Source organism: Chiloscyllium plagiosum, unplaced genomic scaffold (genome assembly GCF_037043375.1).
Source record: "Chiloscyllium plagiosum isolate Xiang-an unplaced genomic scaffold, Cpla_swu_hap1 HiC_scaffold_39, whole genome shotgun sequence".
NCBI lineage: Eukaryota > Metazoa > Chordata > Chondrichthyes > Orectolobiformes > Hemiscylliidae > Chiloscyllium > Chiloscyllium plagiosum.
The window spans coordinates 9,615,298-9,634,145 of NW_028270177.1; the positions used below are offsets into that span (position 1 = coordinate 9,615,298).

The following is an 18,848-nucleotide window of genomic DNA, read 5'->3' on the forward strand; positions in this document are numbered from 1 at the left end:
TATACAGTTGGTGCACTTGAAAGTAGCTTCAAAGGCTTATTTTGTGGCTACTTTTGTGAATTAATTATCAATATGGCTATAATATAATTTTTCACAATACATAATTTATGTGATCAGGAAAATGATTTGCAGTTATAATAAAGGATGTCTGGAATGTCTTGAAGTATCAGAGTTTGGCCCTGAAGAAGAAAGAACATGCAAATTGTTTTGCATCTGATTTAAGTAACTTTGAAATACAGCAGGTTGTTGTAATGTAGGAAAACCCAGCAGAAAATTTTTGTAACCTGTGAAATGATGTGCACATATGATCAATATCTTAATCATAAGGTTGGAATGTGACACTTCCAGGCACTTGACATTTTGATGGAATTTACAATTTGATTTGGAAGTGGAGAAAGTCTTTATCTATTGGAACACAAAATGATTGTTGGCCTAAGTTCTTCATGCATGAAATCCTCCAACAAGATGTTTACACTTGAACAATTCAAATATTTTGATTAATATACTGGTAATATGCAAGGAAGGAAATATATTTTTCATTGCAGTAATGATCTCATTTTTTTGTGTGTTATTCTCTCTCTTGCTTATGAATCAAATCATTTATCTAAATTTCCCCTTTCCCCTCCCCAATGATTTTTCTTTTTCCCCCATTTTCTGAAGGTGTTAAGCCTTTGTTTGGCATAGTGCTACTGCTGCCATGTACCCTCTAGTATCTTGCCAAAGTAGCCATTATTCGTGTATGATTCTTAGCAACAATTATCAGCAGGCTATTATTTTTATTAGTGCCTCTGTAGGCTAGAATGATCTAGCCTTCATCTCCATCTCTCATTTACACTTCCAAGAAAGGTCTTTAGATTTGAAGCATAAAGAACAGGAATCATAACCTAATATATACCATTTAATCCGCAAGTACATAGACCAGCTATAATTGTTGCTTCTGCCCTGTCTGAGATCCGTCAACTTGACAATTTGAAGATGAAACCTAGGAGTTCCTTGGCCTGAATAAATGGAGTAAGACAGTTATTCTTCATAATATTCATTTTTTCTCACAAGACTAATATCTGCTCGTCCATAAGTTCAGATAACCCCCAATATCTGATTGGGGTTCCCTGATTGATCAGCTGTAATGGGTATACCTTTAAATTTGTATGTTAGGTCCTGATAACTTCAGGGCATGAACTTACTTTTACCTAGTGACCTGAAGTGGCAGCTACTATGGCTTCCCTGCCAGATGAACACAGCAGGAAGAGGCACTCAAAGCAGAAAAACCTCAAACAGTTGAGTTTTTAAAACATATTTAGGAAGAGTAAACATTCCAAGTTTCTATGCCCTCAATGTAAGGCAGCCCTTCTGTCAGCAATGGCCTCTTTGCTGCGCCATTATGGTCTTACCACCACCACAAACTATTCAGAATGAGTGTGAAGTCATCTAGCAGGTTTTAAGAGACCCAGGTATTAAAATAGCCTTGACACTGTGTCTGGAACAGTAAATGAGTTTCCAACTTGTCACTTCCGCCATCAGAACTTTTATCTGACACCCAGATGTCTTTTCAGTTAATGAATCTCAGTGGAGACCTCTTTGTGTCTGAAGGGAAAAATATCAACCCAAGGTCTCATACTTATTTTAGTGCATCATTGACTTGTATAACTTCTGTGTTTCTTGACTAGATTTTAAGTTCAGTTACATTTGTTCACATTTTGAACAAATGTGAACAAATCTGTATTTTCCATTTTCAGATGCCATCTGAACAGTATCTTCGCATTTTCTCTTATTCCAAAATGCACTTATTTGTTCCTATTCCCCAAAAGATTTTGTACACCTAAATTGTACTGCACTTTGTGACCTAGATGCTAAATCTAGTTTAATAGGACCCAGCAGGCCTGTGCAAAGTCTTCAAATATGAAACTTAGCATTGGCAACAGAGGTTTTCCAGATTGCCTGTGATTAAAATTGTAGGTTATATTTTACATTGATGAGCTTGATCACTTGCTGATAGAACTATGCAACAACTGAGAAAGAACAGATGGTCAATTTTTTGAAACAACATACACTTGCTACCAAGTAATAGATAATCTTGAAGTATCTATAAAAAAGATAAATGTAAAGAATGTTGAGATGATCCAAGCCTTGCGGGCAAATGGCAAACTTGCTAGGGGTTTGAAGACTCGAGGACGTTTTAGAAAGCCATTTGTTTTTCTTATTAAGAAATTATTCTGCATTGATAAGCTAATGTATGTGGGGCTGTGAGTATAAAGCAGCTATATATTTAAGTGAAAATCAATCTGTACCAAGCAATTTCATGCCTACTAGAAGTTGATGAGCAGGAGTACTCATTATAGCATAACTTGTTAAATAGTTTGGATTCAGAAAGAGGAATTCATTTTTGGCAAACATTTTTTAAGGTCAGTACAAATTAGAAAACTGAGCTTCCTACAACATTTGGAAATTCCAAGAAGTTTCTAACTAATTCTCATTGTAAGACAACTGGAATCCTCAGTCAAGATGGAACTAGAAGAACACTACTTTAAAAAAAATAGATTAAATACTGTCAGAATATAATATCGAATTGTGTGGGAGGTGTCAGTTCCTAAAACATCAAAGCTTAGTACACTATTTTTAATCTAAATTAATGACTTGGATACTGGACCTAACAGATACTTGTCACAGTTGTGAATTAGGTGAATAATTAGTAGAGATGGAGGATGCAGCCAAAGTTCTTGAAGGTTTAGTCTTTGTGCATAAAAATGGCAAATGAAATTTAACTATGGTAACTGCACAGTGAAGCTGTAGTGTTACATGTTGGTCAAAAATATCATTCGATTCTCTTTATAAGACACTTTGCGGGAGGAAAGGAATGGACTCTGTCCTTTCATTCTCTAAGTAAAGTGGCAAAGCAATTTTAGAAGGTATTGGAATGTTCAAATATATACCTTGAACTGTAGAATACACATCTTTTAAAGGTTATATGAAAGTCTTGCAATACATGAGTTTGGCTATAATTAGAGAAAAGAGTTTGATTATGGTCACTATGTTGCCAAAGGCATTATTTTGAAGAATTAATAGTACTGATCTCAAACATAAGGGTATGTTGCAAAGAAAATTTTGAAGAAGCCCCAACTCTAGTCCTGAAAGTCAGTGCTTGAAGGAAGATAGGAATGCAGTTCTGAAAAGGAGGATGTGGGATGTAAGTTTATAAAAAAATTAAAAGTGAGGAGTAAACCTTTTTAACTGGGCTCACGAGTCCGCATTCAAATTGCACCTACCACATATGTTATGTTATAATACAAGTCTGCACAGATTGATTAAAAATATCTTTTGAAAACGCAAGAGTCGATATTATCAGTTTTTGGAATTGCCTTCTAGGCAAGGCAAATAAGACAAAAAAAATCCAGATGTTTACAATACAATTGGATGTAATTGGAGAACAGCCAAAGTACTAGAGGTCAGAAGGTCATGATGCTACATGCCATTTTCTCAGCCTAAAATCATCATCCGGAAACAACTGTTCAGAGTGATCAAGACAGGTTAAATGTTATCTAGCCATCACTAAAATTAAATGAAATATAGTTTGGAAATTTGAGCAATTTTGGATGTTATTTCTAAGGAAAGATTTGCTGACATTGAAAGGGGTCCAGAGGAGTTTACAAGAATGAAGAGCTTGTCTTTTAAGGAATGTTGGAGGTCTCTGGGTCTTGATGGAGTTTAGAAGGTTGAAGAGGGATCTCCTTAAAACTTAGATACTGAGAGAATACTGTAAGAAATATAACAGTTAATATGTGCACAGCAAATTCTCAAACAATCATCTGATTGAGATTAGCTGATCTGTTTTTAAGATATTGATCAAAGGGTTCAATTTGGCCAGGGCACTGAGGATTGCTTCCATTTTTTTTTTGTTTCAAAATAGTGTCAGGAGATCCTTTACATCCATGCAGTCAGACAGATGGTTCTGAAGGACAGCAACTAACTTGGTGCTGCAGCACTCCCTCCGTACTGAACTGGAGTGTGAGCCTTGATATTTCTTTTGCTCAAGCCTTGGTCTGGGACTTAAACTGGGAACCAACAAAGTAAGAGTGCTACCAGCTGAGCTATGGCTGGCACTTTGTCTCTGTTTTGTTTGAAGAGTTAAGAAGGCAGCTAGAATGCAAATATTTCATTGATCGCTGAGGTGCTCAAGCTATTTCAACCTGAGTTATGTATCAAACTCGTTTCTCCATTTATGTTCATTTACTTTTCACCTTTTTATTAAAAGCAACAAGGCTATTTTTTTTTGTGGTACATTGATATTGAAATATATTTCTCACAAATTATAGTCACAAAAATGGAAAACAAAAATATGTTGGAGGGATATAGGTAGCAATAATTTAATATTTTGAGGGAAATGCAGTTTTTTTCCTATTTGAAATGTACAGTTGTCTGCACTGAATCAGTTATACTGATATCTTAGTGTAAAGTTGCATGTGATCATTACACAGGTTTCAATGTAAACTGCTATGAAATAAGCATCAATATATGTTTCCTTTCTATGACCAGTAATTCAGTTACTTGGATGTTTTGAGGCAGCTAAATTGAGGGTGAAAATCTAATTAGTGAACTATTACTACTGATAGCTATTTTTACATTTCCTGCTTTTATGCCAGGAAAGAAAGAAAATCAAGATTTACTATGGTTAATCTTGAGTTCTAAGAAGTTGCCTATATGTAATCAGTTGAATAATAATCATGTTTATTTCTGCTTCAAACATAGAATTAACTGTTCAAACCTAGTCATTCGAATATATTTTTGTCACTTATTTATATCAACCTGGGAAACTCCTGTGATGTCATCCTGGGGCTGAGGTAATCTCCAGAAATCTATCATTATCTTCATTTTGTGCAAGAATGACAACAGCTTGTGAAGTGATTCCTCTGATTACATCAAATTTGGTTTTGCTAGGCTTTGTGATGCCACATTCCGTCAAATGCTGCTTGTTTGACTGCAGGAGTGTGTTTAAGGTCTTTTCTTCCAGTTAATGGTGGTGGAGAATGAAACATTCACAACTGGATGGCAAGAGTACAGAGCTTTGCTCTATTCTGTTGCTTCTGCTATTTAGCATGTCTTGTAACTTCCATTGTTTACATTTTTATTACATCAGATGTCATTACTGGACAAGTGAGATCTCAGAATGAAATCTGGCCATTAAATCATGTTTTGCTTTGATTTTAATGAAGTGATATCTAACTGCAACAAAAGCATATAGTATTGTAGGTTTGGTTTTAACAATAAAACTAAAGTTTATTAAGCATAAAAAATTAAGATGAAAGGAATAGACCAAAATCTTCTCATACAATATACCCTTTAAAGGTTTTGAAACATGGCAGAAATGTAATCCCATTATTCCCAAAACAGTTCTTTACATCCCAAAAACACCCTTAATTGTCTCCAAAACACACCTTTGTACAGTACTCACTGGAGAAAAATCTTTTTACAATACCTTGATAGGCTTATAGTAAACTGAGTTGAAGTCACAATCTGGAAAATCTGATAGCCTTTTCCCGGAGCTTTCATACACCAGAGTTTAAATGTTCTTGGCTTCAAATAACCTCTTCAGAGCTTTATGAAAATCCTCCTCATCTGGGACTTTTGCTAAATTCTTTACTCTCAGCTAATCTAGTTTTATTGTCTTTTTCCCATCTTAGGAACACTGCTTGATGCATTCATCTTAATCCAAGGATTTAGGCAGAACTGCCCCATACTGAAAATGAATAAAAATCACTTTTTTTTTCCCCACCTCCAAGCTAACAAAAACCTTGATGCCTGAGAAATTTAAATTGTAACCCTCCTAGTCTAAATATAAACCCATTAGTTCTGAGAGCCATTCCTTCAAGCTGTTTGAAAAGAAATCATAAAGGCTACAGAAATACCTGTAACTTAAAAATTAACTCCTCAGATACACTGAAAAACCCATCTATCAGTAGTTCAAAAGGCAACAATCCAAACTTAAATGATATCAAAAATATATAAAGATCACCTAGTCTACATCACATTGGAACCTCATTTTTATGAGAGTCTGGTACTTCTCCAGCATACTATCCTATTCTCCTGATAATAAATGTACAGTAAGGGGTATGCCATGAAGTCACAGATTGTGGTAGAGATATGTTTCATGCATGTCACATACAGAGGAATCTCTATTTCTGAATATTGGACTATTTGGCAAGATTGCAAGGTTCTGATGCTCAGCTAAACAGTTATTGAGCATTTGATTATCCAGAATTTGATTAACCGAGCGAAATACTGCCCGCTCGTGTCCTTTGGATAATCAAGGTTTCTCTACAAATGAAAATTTAAGTCTTACAGCAAAGTTAAAGGATTATATCCAAGAAATGGGAAAGAATCTAATCCTACAAAATTTGCTTAAATCTATGTAGTTTTCAAGACCACTTCATTTGAATATGCTTATTCCAAGTCGCATACATTCAAGTTGAAAAGAAACAACACGAGACCACACTTGAAAATGTAGGTATCATTCTAAACAAACCGAAATGTCACTGTGTTGATCATGTTTAAACTTTCTTTACTGGCTGCTACCACCCCAACACATATTCGCTTTCAGGTGACAGGTTCAAACTCTAAGAAGACATTGTGTTTTGCAATTAAATTTCTTTGAAATAATTTAATGATTTCGTAACATAGGTTATATGGGAATTTTAACTCCTAGAGGGCCAGCCTATGTAATATAAGGAGCCATAATGATGAGGATTAGAGACATGATTAGATCAATTTTAACTGGGCTTTATTTACAGTTTGTCTGACACTTGTCCAGCCAAGACATATCCAAAGACTGCCCAATGGCTTTATAGCCCTTTGAGATTGGATAGCTTGGAGATTACTAGGCCAGCTGTTGGATACATTGTTGGATTGGGGTTGGGAGGGTATGGCTGGGTTTGGGTGGGAAGTGGTGGGTGAAGTCTTAGATACATATTGAAGTGATTGTAACAAGGTCAGCCAGGTTGACTTCCTAGAATGTGAGTTCCCTGATTGAGACATTAATTGGTCCAATCAGGGACCCCTGGTTGACAGATAAAAACAGGAGTGTCTGACATCCTGATACTGAGAGCTGGATCTGAGGGAGCTGGGTCAGTGGTGAAGGGCTCTCTATTTGTGTCAGGGAGGGGACTGACTCTGAGCTGGCTGCTCACCTCCAGTGTGTACTGATGCTCTTGGTTTCTGGTTATTTTGGAGGAAACTTGATTCCTAAATTGGTTGAATTATATAGCCAGTTTCTTAACTGGTATTCCTTTTTATTGAGGGCTGACTTTTAAACTGGCTGATTTTAAACAGTCAATGTGTTTTGTGTGTAACTCAGTTCTCATTAGGGAATTGTTGTTTCACTGGCTGGTTACAGCCTGTGTTACTCTTTTTTTCTCTTTTACTTTGAGAAAAGCAGTATGTTGATTTTGTAGCAGGGCTTAGCCCTTGCACTTTAGTTTTCTTTGTTTTTTGCATGTGTTTTCACTTTTTTGGTGTTTGGACTGACCCCTTGAGAAAATACACCATTCCAGATGAGCTGTTCATATATGGGTAGGCCTAGTCCTTTTGTGTGAGTTGAGTATATTGACAATATATTCAATCAAGTTTGAGTTGAGTATTGACAATCTTAAAAGCCAATGATCCAATCCAATGCTCTGGAGTATAAGACCAGGGAAAATTGAATAGTTGAGAGGAGATCTGCCATGTCCTAGCATATAAGAGACTGCTTGAACAAAATCTCTGTTAAAAGTCCCTTCTCAATCAGTAACCTGGTAAAGCAGAAATTCCTAACCAGAAGAAAAGAAGACAGGAAGATCTGAAGACAAGAACCGAAAGTTGCCTGGTTTTGACACGAGAAGTGTTGTTTTTGTCAATCTTAATTGGGAGTTTTATTGGACTAGATTAGATTTTTAGATTAGATTACAGTGTGGAAACAGGCCCATCGGCCCAACAAGTCCACACCGACCCGCCGAAGCACAACCCACCCAGACCCATTCCCCTACATTTACCCCTTCAGCGAACACTACGGGCAATTTAGCATGGCCAGTTCACCTAACCTGCACATTTTTGGATTGTGGGAGGAAACCACGCAGACTAGTATTATAGAAGGAAAGATAAGAGCTTAGAGAAAGAAATTGTAAATAGTGGTTAGTTAATTATTCTATGATATACTGTAAGAAATAAAGTTGTTAATTTTACTTTTAACAGTCACTCACAGAACACACAGAACAGTACAGGCCCTTCGGCCCTCGATGTTGTGCTGGCCTTTTATCCTACTCTAAGATAAGACTAACCTACATACCCTTCATCGTACTATCTTCCGTGTGCCTATCCAAGAGTCACTTAAATGTCCCTAATGTCTTTGGCCACTCCAATTTTCACATATTACAGGGGAACCTTGATTATCCGAACGTGATGGGCAGGCACTATTTCCTTCGGGTAATCGATTATTTGGTTAATTATTTAAATGCCTTTCCTCTGGGGCTCGGAGCTTTTAAAGCCTGGTTCCTGTTCAGGAGGTAAGGCAGCATCAGTGCGTGAGCTCACGCAACCCCCCCCCCCCCCCCCCCCCAAATCCCCCAAACCCTGTCCAACACTGCCACTCCACACCACCCCCCAACTGCCCTGACCCCTCTCCGGGGCAGCCGAACTGGACACCAACAACAAGGCTGCTGCAGCTGCCTTTGTGGGGTAAGTCTCCAAATAGCGCGCACACACCTTTTTGACTGCAACATTTTGACAGGTTGCATGTTTGCTCTGTACAGGACAATGTTGGAGAGATTAGCTGGGGACTGGGGGGGAGGTGGAGGAGGTTAGGGCACACCCTTCTGTGGAACTCCAGGGAAAGTGTGGGGAGAGAGAGAGCACGGGCAGTCAATCATTTGGAGACGGTGCCTATTTAATCCCTGTAAAAAAAAAGACATGATCACTGGTGGAAACACATCTTTATTGTAATGTTTCTGTTGGGACCTTGAGATTTCCTTTGGATAATCAGATTTTCGGATAATTGGTATTCGGATAATCAAGGTTCCTCTGTACTGCTCGGGATAAGTCTTTTTGTGTTGCTGGTTTTAAATTAAGTAGGAGAGTTTACCCCGTGTCGTAACACACTGGCCCCGATTTTTTTGTGCAGCTCAGAGGAACACTCTCTTTCCCCTGCAAAAGTGGGAATTTGCCTATCTGGATTTTTGATCCAGAATGTTGATTTCCATTCGATGATTGCTTGGGTGATATAAGGTTAGTTATAATTTACTGTGCTGTCAATATCTTTGATAACATTTGTTTCCAAATTGTTGGAAAATAATTAACAGTATTTGTTAAGCTACCTGCTGATGGCGTCATATCATTTAGCTTTTCTCAAGCTTATTGTAAATTAACCAATTGTATTATTTTTCACTCCACAAAAGGGTGCACCATATATAAGTGGAGGATATTTGTCAGGCCTCTAACACACACACATTTTACTTAAATCCTTACTAAGTTATCATGACTGAGTTCACTAATTTATTTAAGATGTATGGAGCTATCTAGTACTTTCTGATTGTTGTTCTACACTTAATTACAGAAAAGATGTTAAGGTTTTTTTCTTTTTCTCAGTGTATTATTCCCTTAAAAAGACTAGAAAAAGCTAGCTCCTGCAGTTAAATGATGATGTTGCAAATCAAGATTAAGCATTAAGTTTTGGTATCTGGTGTTCTGTTGTCCAAAAGAAACATAATGTTTAACTATTGATATTCCCTCAAATCACTGACTTGGGAAAAAATGAAATTATCTGAACTGATGCTTTGTGAAGCACTTGTACATTGAGTTAAATAGTGTTATTTTGTTCCATACTGTATTGAACAGCAATCATGCTAATTTTACCAGTAATTTGAAAGATGCTGATTATTCATAATCTTTGTTAATCAAGTGGGAACAAGAAAGTTCAGGACTGCTGTAAATTGTATGAGAGGACATTAATGGCCAGGGAAGAAAAATTGTTATTGAAAGTGTCACGCTAGTCCAAACATTCTTTAAGGATTGGGTTTCTGTGCAACATCTGCTCCACCATCCTGCTTGTCTCTAGCAGCTCCACTGTTATTGATTGGTGACTGCTTTTCCTTCTAAGTTTAATTTTGTCGCTGACAGTGAACTTGACCATTCAATTAGTATCAGAACTTACACTTGTTATAACCTTGTTGAGAAAGGTGGCGCAGCATTTAAGATCTCAGAACTCCCTTTTATTTGCAAGAGCACTGATTATATGAAGTACCATTTTCTCTGTTGAAATCGCCAACAATTTAACCACCTTTAAAAAGAGTTTAGAAATACTGTATGCATGAATGATTTGGAGATGCCGGTGTTGGACTGGGGTGTGCAAAGCTCTGCATGAAATTACCATGCTAAATGCAAAGTTTTTAATACTGCTGAGTCAGGTCTGACAATCAGTACATGAACACCTACAGGCATGTGCAATAGATTATTTCACCCCTCAGCCTACTCCTGTATTCAGGTAGGAATATGGCTAAAATTGTTTGTGTTTTGAATTCCATATTTATGCAGCTAATTACTATCTCCAATATGAATCAATCTAACCACTGCCTCTTGATATTCAATGGTGTTACATTAACTGAATTCCCCATTGTCAATATCCTGGGGGTTTTCATTAACCAGAAACTCAGCTGGACTTGCTATAATAATGCAGTGGCTACAAGAACAGGTCAGCGGTTAGGAGAACTATGGAAAGTAAGTCACATCCTGACTCCCCAAAGCCTGTCCACCATTGACAAGGCTAAAATCAGAAGTGTGATGGAATACTCTCCACTTGCCTGAATGGGTGTAGCTCTGAAAGCACGCAAAAAGCTTGACACTATCCAGAACAAAACAGCCTGGTTTACTGACACCACACCCACAAGCATCCATTCCCTCCACTATCAATGTTTTGTAGCAGCAGTGTACATTATCTACAGGATGCACTGCAGAAATTCACCAAAAGTCCTTAGACAGCACTTTCCAAACCCACTGCCACTTCCATCTCAAAGGACAAAGGCAGTTGAAGCATTGGAATACTACTAACTGCAAGTTCCTCTCCAAACTACTCGCCATGCTGACTTGGAAATGTATCTCTGTTCCTTCACTGTCACTGGGTCAAAAAGTTGGAAATCCCTCCTCAGGGCATTGTGAATCTACCTACAGCACATGGACTGCAGTGATTCAAGAAGGCAGCTCACTGCCACCTTCTAAAGAAAACTAGTGATGGGCAATAAATGCTGGGCAGTGAAACCCCTGTCCCATGAGTGAAGTTTCTTAAGAAAAAAAATAAGTTATGATTCTTTATCTAAAACAAATCTAATTACCTGTGCCTTTAAAAGTAATCAATGACCCCACTTTCATCTCCTCTGAACAGAAAATCCCAAAATAGTAAAATGTTTTGAGAGCAGACATTTTTTCTCATCTGTGTTCTAAAAGGTTGTCTCCTAATTTTAAAATAGTGCTCCCAGTGCTGGACTGGCTCACAAAAGGAAACATCCTTCAATCACATTAAGAGCCTAAAAGGTCTTGACACTCCGCACCCTTCTAAATTCTAGTGGCAACAAGCCCAGTCTAACCAACTTTCTTTATCATTTTAAAATAAGTTATGATTGCTTAACCAGAGAACAGCATAATTTGCAGTCTTATCCAGTATCATAACAGACTCAAAATGTGTGTTACTTTGTTGTTGTTGCAGTTATTCAATGGAGTTTGGTTTTATAAATTGTAAATGAATTAAATTGTTGATTTTAAGTTATTCTGTTTTTGAGCTTGAGAACCCTCTCCCATGTCCTTACCCCAACCCCTACACACCAGGCTGTTACCACACATGACCCATTGTCAGCTACTCATAGTCCACATTAGCAGCTATTCATTCTCCCAGACTGACTTCTACTTATTACTTTGTCTGTCCAATTGTTTTTCTCTCTCTTTTGGCTCTATCTCTACCTGTCATTTACTCCTCCCCTGTCCCCACCCTATCTTCTGCATAAATACCAACCTTTTCCTGGCTGCATTCAGTTCTGAAGAAGGGTCACTGGATCCAAAATGTTAACTTTGATTTCCGTCCACAGATGCTGCCTAACCCACTAAGTTTTTTCTAGCAATTTCTGTTTTTGTTGTCATTGATAATACTGGATTGTACAAAATATAATGAGTGGGTTAGAAGACTAAGTACATTTTCAATTTGTCCCCTTTCAAAAGGTTTCTCATCAAATACTGTTATGTTAACCAAACGTGTGTTGTAGAATCTACAAAACCTGTTCCTTACTGCTCAGCCGAATGATGTAGTTTTATTTCTACAGATATACATTTAAATAGTTTTATGTGGTTATCACATTTGAAGATAAATGACTGCATTGATCATGGACTAGGATCCATTTATTCTTCTTTTCACTGTTCAGAGTACTTGCCTTGAACTGTCTTGTAGATAAATGGCAGTGGAGTCCTGTAATTTGAAAGTTGAAATACTTTACAACACAGTGCTGTGTTGAAAGCCAAAATTCACCAACTGAATAAAATAATTTAATGAGAATTTTTAGTACTGTATCCACATCCTGTTAAATGTTGTGAAGAAATTCATTCCTGAATCCTGAAGATAATCTGGTAAAAGCCCCTTTTATCTTGGTAGGTTTCCAAAATAGGTAAAACAATTAATAAACATAAATCTGTTTTAAATGTTCAGTTAAATGAACCTTCTTACATTGCATCTGAATTTGGAATTTGTGTGTGTGTGTGTGTGTGTGTGTGTGTGTGTGTGTGTGTATATATATGATGAGATGGAACGTAACCTAGTTTTATAACTAATGTTATGCCTTGTCACACCCAAAGTATTATAAAGGTCATGAATTTTATTGTGAATTAATGAACCAGCTTGTTTTTTACCCTTGCATGGTATTTCCATGCTATTTTGGAGATTAAATTGAGTAGCTGCCAACCATTTATTCTTGTGAAAACTAAGTCAGAGGGATTGATATTGCAGTGGAGGAATTTGTTCATGTAGTGCCACTTGGTTAATTTCTACGTTTGTGTTCTGATTAAAAACCATTCTTGCATTAAAGTTGGAAACACCTCTCAGTATGATTATTGACTTTCCATTGCTTCACAGCTAACCTGTGTCTCCGCTTTAATGGTAAAAATCTCAAATTGTATGCCCCATTACAATGACATGATTGTGTTGCATTTAGTAAGAAACTGGCTTACGAGTGCATTAAGGAAAGTAAATCCTTGTCGCAATTAACTTGCAGTTTTAGTGCTGAAGGAGTATATTCATAAATTATTTTCTACAAGACAACTTGTCAGAATTCTTGACGAAAGTATTTTTTTCATGAAAGTCATCCAAGGAGTGACACAAGCAAATAATGATTGCATAAACAAGTCCAGGTCCTGGACCTCTGACTGGTACAATGTCACACACAACAGTAACAACAGCTTGACTTTCTAGAGTGATTTTAGTGTAGGAAAATATCTTTGCACTTCAACAGTAGAATCAAAACAGAGGCGCACCAAAGTAAAGATGATGATACTGGATAGAGTGATCAGAAGCCTCTTTGAGCCATCAAGGTCGACAGCAGGGAAACAGGACCTTTGGCCCACCTGACCATGCTGTCCAAATTTCCTAAATGGAACTAGTCCCGTTTGCCTGTGTTTGGCTCATAATCCCTCTTAACCTTTATCTCTGTTTACCTGTCCAAGATTTTTTAAGATGTTATATTTGTACCACTTCCTCTGGCGTATTCCATATATGTGCCACCCTGCATGGAAGAAGTTGCCACTCAATCCCTTTTTTTAAATCTTTTGTTATCTCACCTTTAAATCTATGCCCTTCATGATTTTATAAACCTCTATGATCACCCGTCAGTCTCCTGTACTCCAGGGAAAAAAATTTCAGCCTATCCAGTCTCATCTTTATAACTTAAACCATCCAATAACGACCTTGTAAATATTATTTTGCATTGTTTCCAGTTTAATAACATTCTTCCTACAGCAGGCCGACTAGAATTGTGCACAGTATTCCAAATGTGGCCTTACCATGTCTTGTACAACTGTAACATGACATCCCATCTCCTGTACTCAAAACTCTGATGGATGAAGGCAAGAGTGCCAAATTCCTGATGAAGGGCTTACGCCCAAAGCATCGACTCTTCTGCTCCTTGGATGCTGCCTGACCTGCTGTGCTTTTCCAGTACCATCCTTTTCAACCCTTCCTCACCACATGTGACACAGCTGGGAAGGGAAGATATTTGTTTGAGAATGCTAGAGCATGAGATGAAGTTGGTTGCAGACAGAATTACCACTGTTGGAGAAAATGAGTGCATAAGAGAGCAGGGTCGAAGAATTTGAATTCTGGCAGGTTGTAAAGCTAGAGGAGTTTGGAGACAGAGAGCAGGTTCAGGCTATAAAGAAATTTAAGCACAACAGTAAGGGACACTGGGGGTCCAGGGATCATTTTGATTAGCAAGTGTATGGTACATTATGGACTGATGTCCAAACACCAATATCCATGGAACATGAAGACAAGGAAACCAACCAGGAGAGAATGGCAGTAGTTGAATCTGGTGGTAGCAAAGGCGTAGATGAGAATGTTAGCAGCTAAGATGATGTACACAACCAATATGAACATAGGTAGTCTTTGATGAAGAATATAGAGTTAGCATATTTTGGCAGTTTTCATGAGGGATGGTGTTCTGCTGTCAGTGGCAGGATGAGGAGAAGGATCCAAAGTCTAGCTGAGCTGGAATGAGAACCAAATGGAACAAAAATGATTTATTGGTAATTTCACTGAACTGGTAAACCAAAGATCTGGGTGAAATGATGTGAACATGCTGGTTCATATCCCATGTAACTAGTTGAGTTTGAATTCCATTCATTAATCTGGACTATTAAACTAGTCTCTAATAATGACTATGATAGGTTGTCATAAAGACCCAAATGGTTCACTGAAGTCCTTTTTAGGAAACCATTCTTACCTGATCTGTCCTTTGAAATAGCCTAACAAGCCCCTAACAAGTTCAAAGGGAAGTGGGGGATGAGCAACAAATTTTGGCCTTACAGCAAAGCTTGCATAATGTAAAAGAATGAAGAAAAATTCCAGCCTGCTGTCATTAGTCTGAACCAACCAATCTAGCCAACTTAATTAACTGGCCATCCTGTTGTGAAATAGGGCATCACAAAAATTTGATAATTTTTGACCTTTTTATTTCCGAGGAATGCTCTGATTGTACTATTGCAATTATTGAATTATGGTAATTTTGATTCTCTAAAAGGTCTGCAATAGAAATCCTAGGCATCCAAACTCTTAATCTTTTTTTCTACTTTAGTTGAATTGTTGAAGTTTAACTTAGAACTTATGCTTCATTGCATGTAATTCTATTGAATTTGTTTTATAATTTTGAGTACATGGACCTGAAAGAGCTTGATTATACAATAAAACTATTAAAACAAATTGTTCTGACTTGTTTCTCACAAATGAAGAGAACATCAAAGCAATTTACAGTTCAGTACTATTCAAGCAACTTCAATAACTGGCCTCCTCAAATTGATTTTCTGAAGGAACAAAAAGAAGAATATAATTGTTTTTGCCTGTATATTCTTAATACTATGTTTAAACAGAAGTCTGCAGATTAACATGCTGTGCCTTTATAGAACTTCATGTAAAAATGTTATTACAAAAAATGTTATTGGAGAAGGTGCAGAGGAGATTTACCAGGATGTTGCCTGGATTGGAGGGCTTGACCAATGAAGAAAGGTCGTGTGAGCGCGGGCTTTTCACACAGAAGGAAGAGAGGTGACTTGAAAGAGATGTACAAGGTAATGAGAGGCATAGATAGAGTAGATAACTAAAGACTTTTACCCAGAGCAGAAATGGCTATCACAAGAGGTCATAGTTTTAAGGTGATTGGAGGAAGGTATAGGGGAGATGTCAGAGGTAGGCTCTTTATACAGAGATAGTGGGTGCATAGAATGTACTCCCAGTGGTGGTAGTAGAGTCAGAGACATTAGGCACGTTTAAGTGACTACTGGACAAGCACATGGACAGCAGTAAATTGAGGAGTGTGTAGGTTAGGTTGATCTTGGATCTTGGACCAAATGCAGGCAAGTGGGACTAGTTTACTTTGGGAAACTTGGTTGGTATGAACGAGTTGGACTGAAGAGTCTGTCTGTACGACTCCATATAACTGAAAAATGTTATTTTGTCACTGTTAATTCTGTCTGATGTGCTACAGGAAACTGTAGTTCCCTTTTGATGCGGTCGTAAGCATTTTGAGTTCAGTTGCTAATCAGAAATTGGTACATTTATCAGGGAGTACTTGGCAATTTCAAGTATGGAAGCTGCCCTTTTGTTTACTGTACCTCATTGTCTTAGTCACACTATATACCTTAGGTGTACATATCCAGTCTACACCTAGATATAGAAGGAGGGAAAGGATAAAGAAACCTCAAAGCATGTATGTGGCAAGATGTCCATTCATTGTAAATACATTTCTCATTTTTATGTGTATCATATATGTGTTCACGTTTGTCATAGCTCTGAGAGTGAATGTAATTTTAGCTGCACTGCATCACATTTAATCCTTTATCCATTGCATTTGCTGCTTCCAGTAAAGATGAAACCAAATGCTGGAACACCAGTAAAGGGCAGCGAAGTTAACACATAATTGCAGAGGAGTATTTTACAGGATAAGCTTTGGTGGACCTGGAAGAAACATTCCGACGGCTCCTAGCCTACAAGTAGTGTCATTAAAAACGTCCCTAATCCGGTTGGTCTTGTCTCATTTATAAGCTGGTTTTCTCAAGGCCAGAGAAATCTACAGAAGGTACTAGACATTTTTTTAATCAACCTGTTCAGCGATATAATTACACACCTCTAGAGCAGGTAGGACGTGAACCTAAGCTGCCTTGTTCAAAGTTGAGGACACTACTACTATTGTGCCACAAGAACCATCGCAGAAAGTATTAAATTAATACTTCTTAAAACTATCACCTCGTCTTGGTGGTATGCTTGTAGGTCACCTAAGAAAAGTAAGAACAGAAATTGTGGATCTACTGGCCACAATCTTCCATTTGCCCTCAAGTATAAGGTGATAGCAAGTGACTGCAGGATTGCAAATATTGCACCTTTCTTAAGAAATAGAGAAGCAGGATAATCCTGGCAATTGCATTCTGTTTAACGTTGCTGGTAAGCACACCTTTAGAAATAATACAGATAAAATTAACAGCCATTTGAACATAGACTAAGAGAGCAAAGAAATATTTTAAGAAAAACTCATGTTCAACTAAGTTTTTTTTTAATGACTAGTTACGACCCACTTGGGTAGCACACTATAAATCGAGCCCTGCTATTTGCAGAGTCTGGGTGGGCTGGCTAGCCACAAATACCCTCAGGATCTCCTAAACAAAACACCCAAGGCCAGCAGATTCACTTATAGGGTAATCTGTCTCCAACCTACCTGCACAAACCAGAACTGCACTTCCTTTGAAAGTTTCCAGTGATTTATGCCAATTCCTATCTGCCTCTATTAAACTTAGCTCTGGACAGATTTTATACATCCCTCCCGACCTAACTCAGCTGTTTTCTTTCCTGGGGTGTGTTGTGATCCCAGCTGATGTTATTCCTGAACAAGCCAAATCCCAGTTTGAAATCTGACTTTATTTCTTTTACTAAGTAAGGTGGTCTTCATTGAAACATAAGCATGCAATACTGCAGATCTGGTTTTATCAACAAAACAGAAGTTGGTTATGGAAAAGATAAAATACAATAAGGAGAAAGTGAGGACTGCAGATGCTGGAGATTAGAGTTGAGAATGTGGTGCTGGAAAAACACAGCAGGTCAGGCAGCATCCAAGTAACAGGAGAATCAATGGTTTGGGCACAAGCTCTTCACCAAGAAATGATGAAGGGCTTATGCCTGGAACGTCGATTCTCCTGCTCCTTGACTGCTGCCTGACCAGTTGTGCTTTTCCAGCACCACACTCAAATAAAATACAATAAACCAAGCTACTTGCATATAACAAAAATGTTGAATATTATATCAACAGCATACTGTTATAGTATTCAAACACCAGAAAGATTTCCTATGCTAGCACATCTGCAGCTTTGACTTAACTGTTGCTTTCAATTTCAGGTATAGAGGATTTGATAGCCTCATCCTTAAACATTTACACAACTGAGTACAGACCTTTTCAGCTTTAAATAACCCTTTTAATGTTTTAATCAACAATTCTGGTCTGAAACCTTTAAACTAAAAGCCCTTAAAGATAATATATTACCTAATTTTTCAGAACTAACATCTTTCTATGGGAGAAACTGTTTCATACATTTAGCCTTAAACAGGATAATTGCAAACTGAAACCTAAAGGTTTCCAAGTTAGGGGTGTTTTAGCTAAGCAAAAAAAAAATCAATTCCTGATCCTTCAAAAGGAAAGCAGGCTAACACTATTGAATGTTTATTCTGTCTAGTCTCCCAGTGCAAACAAATTTCCATCACCACTTCAAGATGGCTCTCCTATTATTGACTTTTTTAAAAAAAAAATCAAGGCTCCAGAAATACTGACAAATTAATCATTAAACCCCCTCATAACCACAGACCAAAGCCCACATGCCACTAGTTCAAAGTCCAAATTCTAAAATAAATTATATTTTAAAAATTACCCACATTATATCACAGGGGTGACAGTTATGATTACCCCCAATTTGCGTGCACACCTGATAATTGGCAATTTTTAACCTACGAAAACTGAAAAGGTCTTTGCAATTGCCCTCTTCCTCTGAGCTGTCATAAAATTGATAAAAATCTGCTATTTCTATTTAGCTTTTAATAGGTTTTCTTG

At 37.5% G+C, this 18,848-nt stretch overlaps 1 protein-coding gene across 8 annotated transcripts in view; it reads left to right on the top strand.

The window, feature by feature from the left end:
* Positions 1-18,848, top strand: part of LOC122540910 (D-glucuronyl C5-epimerase-like) — a 100,627-nt gene that overhangs the window by 70,024 nt on the left and 11,755 nt on the right. The gene's annotated exons all lie outside the window — the stretch shown is intronic.